The sequence below is a fragment of the Empidonax traillii genome, unplaced genomic scaffold (genome assembly GCF_003031625.1).
Source record: "Empidonax traillii isolate 1590-97213 ecotype Southwest subspecies unplaced genomic scaffold, ASM303162v1 scaffold20:size5563877, whole genome shotgun sequence".
Lineage (NCBI taxonomy): Eukaryota > Metazoa > Chordata > Aves > Passeriformes > Tyrannidae > Empidonax > Empidonax traillii.
In genome coordinates this window covers 4,419,938-4,423,914 of record NW_020955213.1, presented here as the reverse complement: position 1 = coordinate 4,423,914, position 3,977 = coordinate 4,419,938, and the positions used below count along the sequence as shown (strand labels likewise).

General features: G+C 53.5%; 1 protein-coding gene across 4 annotated transcripts in view; it reads right to left on the bottom strand.

Moving 5' to 3' along the window:
• The window catches only part of PHF6 (PHD finger protein 6), a 24,457-nt gene extending 21,642 nt beyond the window's left edge, over positions 1 to 2,815 (bottom strand). For 3 of the 4 annotated variants that reach the window (XM_027899397.1, XM_027899417.1, XM_027899424.1), the window contains exon 1: positions 2,689 to 2,815. The gene's annotated coding sequence lies outside the window, so the exon portion shown is untranslated. Of the gene's footprint in view, positions 1 to 1,702; positions 1,936 to 2,688 lie in introns of those variants that run through there. The other variant, XM_027899406.1, reaches the window with a different exon arrangement.
• Positions 2,816 to 3,977: the final 1,162 nt, after the last annotated feature.

Here is a 3,977-nt window from a genome sequence, read left to right as displayed (position 1 = left end):
TAAATGTAACTTCTAGAACATACAAAAATTAAGTGGTTCTCATCATATCTAATTTATAAGAATAGTAACTTTCCAAGAAAGAGAGTAAAAAGAACCTTCTCACAGCTGCTGCTTCACACCTCCCAGTGCACCAACAGGCACATCACTGCAGCAGAACTAGAACCTGACACAGTCTGACTTCTTCAAGTACTTTTGCATAGTTTTACTTTTTTAATGTTCATAGTGAAGTTAAAAATAATGCCAATCTTTACCTGATGCATGGATGCTGATGTTAAAAAAATTAACAAATATATGTTTGGAAATACTTTTCAATTATAAATAATTAAACACTTGAAAAATTATTTAAAACTCAAATGCACCAAGAAGCATCAGAGCATGCCAAAAAGGAAATTCACATTCTTTTCACCATCAGATTAAATTACTCTGAAAGCATTTTACAAGGATATCTAAAAGTTTTCTTTCCAACCCTGCATTCTTTGCATTTGTTTTTTTCTGAACCACTGGGCATTTACGCTATTTATACATTTCTGAAGGGTGTAGAAAAAAAATGAGCATGAGAAACGCCTGTAGACCTCTCCCTAAATTATATCTGCTTTCTTATAAATGTGAGAAAACGCTTTCTTTGTGTCAAAATTCACTTCTCGTCCTGCCCCTTTAAAAAAAAATAATTCTAAGAAAGATGAACCAAGTTATGCAGCTACAGCCCCAAAATTCTTAATGCAAACACTCAATTCTGTTTTCATCTCTCAGATTAAATCACCCAGAAGCAACTAATCCAGTGTGCCAAGTATCAAGCTACATTTCACTGGAACGAGAAAAAAAATGCAACTTAAAAACAGCTCAGTGTTTTGAGTTTCCACGTTTAAAAGTCTAACAAATGACTAAGAATTAAAAAAAAAAAAAAAAAGTGATTCAATCTACTGTTGACAGAATCTTTCTTGTCAGCTTTGTCAGAGAAAGCCCTACAGACTGGACCACAGAGAGTGACGTCCTGTGGAATCACTGACTGGGAGGTTTTGCACCATCCCCACCAAAATGGAACGCATGTGCTACAAACACGCAGATTATTCCATACAGATCAGTTTTCCATGGGCTTGGTCTAAAGAAAGAGAAGTTACATCTACCCTAGAACCACAAATGAATGCATCCAGCCACTCAAAAATTCGGGTTCATTTGCATTCTCATTTCCTATGCCCACTGAAATGTTCAGTGTGGTGCTTCCCCTCTGCACCTTTATTTTATCTTTAAAGCAGCAGGTCTTAAGCCCTCCTGTGGCTTCTGTGCTGTTTTACTGACTTCCAGAAAACAGACTTTCCAACATAAAAGTGCAAGTTCAATGACTCTCAGGCCCAGGACACCCTCAGTGCTCCAGACTTTGTTCAGCACCGAGGAATGGAAAGTAACCTGGACTCTTAATTTCCATTTATTGCCCAAAAACGTTTCAAGAGCCTGTTTAGAGGAGTTTAGGCCCCATCGGTATTTCCTACAAAGGACAGTGACCTACACACTGCACCTTAACAGTCTGTTTTGCTGTATAACTTGCAGGATTCCCAAATTATTATTTCTAAAAATCAGAATTTCTATCTGTGAAGACAATTTCAGACACATAAGGAAAACCTATGAGAACTAAACAAGCTTCGTAAAAATTGCCATTGAAGATGCTGAAGTGGTTTCCTCAGGAAAAGCTACAGAAAATATTTGCCTTGATTTTTTTCAAGATGCTCACTGGAGTCACTGTTCCATAAACTTCCAAGTGCTTTGCACTTCCAGGGGCGATCACCCCTTGTTGGGGGGTTTATTGTGGAGAAGGGGGGTTGAACCAAGGGAGAGGGGAGGTATCCTGAGGGGTCTGTGGCTGAGAACCAAACCACAGGCCCCACAGAAATCTTTATCCAAGAGTTATGTTAGCACAGCATCCCACAGCCACTGTAAAAACCAGGAATGGGAATTTATCCATGAAACTTCCTTAAAAAATGGAAAAAAAAAAAAAAAAAAGAAACCTAAGAGGGGGTAAAAGCCGGAGAGGGAGGGAAAACCCTCGAAAGCCCAAACAATGAGAGCAGAGCAGGTGACTAAAGATGACAGAGAGAGCCCGCGGTCAGGGAGATCTGGCAGGGAGCGCCGAGGGATCTCCAGGAAAGTTTCCATCCTCCCACGGGGAGCGGGAGATGGGCCGATAGCGGCATCTCCGCCGGCTCCCCGGAGCACGAACGGGGCAGGGCAGGTCGGCACCTCCCGGGGCGGCACCGGCGACCCCCCTGCGGGCCCGCCCGGCACCGCCGAGGCCCGACCCCTCCCCGGCCGGGGGAGCACCGGGGGCGCGGGGGGGGGCGACCCTCCTCCCGGTGCCACCATCGGGAAACAGGGCTGCAAGACACGGGGGGAGGGGGGCGGTTCCCCCCCAAGCGGGAGGGCCCGGCCCGGCCCGGGCGGAGCGAGCGGCACCGACGGCCCAGGGGGGCGGCACGGGGGGCACCCCCGGGGAGGCACCGCCGACCGCCACGACCCTCCGCGAGGCGCGGGGCCCGGCCGAGGCCCAGGAAGCAGCGGCAGCCGCGGGCGGGCCGGGCCGCGGGCCGGGGGGTTGCGGGCGGGCCGGGGGCGCCGCGCCTGCCCCGGGCGCGCGGCACGGCGGCGGCAGCGGCGGGGCGGGCGGGCTGGCGGTGTGTCGGTCGGTCGGTCACTCACCCGTGCGGCGGGCGCGGCGCGGGCGGAGGCGCCGCTCGGCTCAGCCGTGCCCGCGGGGGGGTCGCTCAGGGCCGCTCACCCGCCGGGACCGGCGCCTTCATTCGGGGCTCGGGACGCGCCGCCGCCGAGCGCACGCACGCACGCACGGCACGCACGGGCGGACGCACGCACGCACGCAAGCGCGGCGCGCGCGGGCCGGGGCGGCGCCGGATTGGCGGGGAGCGTGGCCGGGGCGCTGCGGGCGGCCCGCTGTGTGCGCACGCGCGCGCCTTTCCCGCTCCCGGTTTCCCACTCCGCTCCCGCCGCTTCTGCGCCAAGCCAGGAAACGGAAGCTGGGGGGGGTGTGGTGTGCTGTGGCGAGCGGCGGCTCTACGCGTGCGCGACCGGCTCAGCGCCGCCGCCGCTTCTCCGCCAGCCCCGGGCGCCCCCTCTGCTGCCAACGGGGTCTGCGCATGCGCAGCGCCCGCCCGCGGCCGTTGGAGCGGGGACGGACGGACACGCGCGCAGCCGCAGTAGCGCGGGGCAGCGCGCGCGCCCTCAGGGAGGAGACCCCTCACACACAGACACAGAGACACAGACAGACAGACAGACACGGCTCCTCACGGACCCCTCGGGCACCGGGTCCGCCTGCCGCCGAAAAGAATGAGTCAGGGTTGGAAGGCACCTTTTAAGATCGTCCAGTCCAACCGTCCACCCGGCGCTGCCACTGTAACCCCTAAACCACCAAACCACATCACCCAGCGCCAGATCCAGATGGCTTTTAAAAACACCTCTGATTTAGCGATTTTGGGGTTACGCTGGCAGTGTTGGGTGGGCAGTTGGGCTTGATGACCTCGAAGGTCTCTTCCAACCTCGACTATTCTGTGGTTCTAAAGCACATCACCCAACGCCGGATTCAGATGCCTCACCAGGGATGGTGACTCCACCGCCTCCCTGGGCAGCCCATTCCACTGCCTCACCACCTGAACAGTGAAAATATTTTTCCAGTATCTGGTCTGAATCTTCCCTGTCTCAGCTTAAGGCCATTTCCTCCGGTCCTCTCACTGCAGGGATGGCAGGAGAGACCGACCCCACCTCACCTCACCCTCCTGCCAGGAAGTTGCAGGGATTGATGGGTTGTCCCCTGAGCCTCCTCGAGACTAAACACCCCCAGCTCCCTCAGCTGCTCCTCAGCAGACTTGTTCTCTAATCCTTCCATGAGCCTTTTCCTTTATATTTTGCATTTAATAAATAAAAAGTTGTAACTGCATTTAATTCCAAAAATCACTGTCTCAAGGAAAACCTCTCCT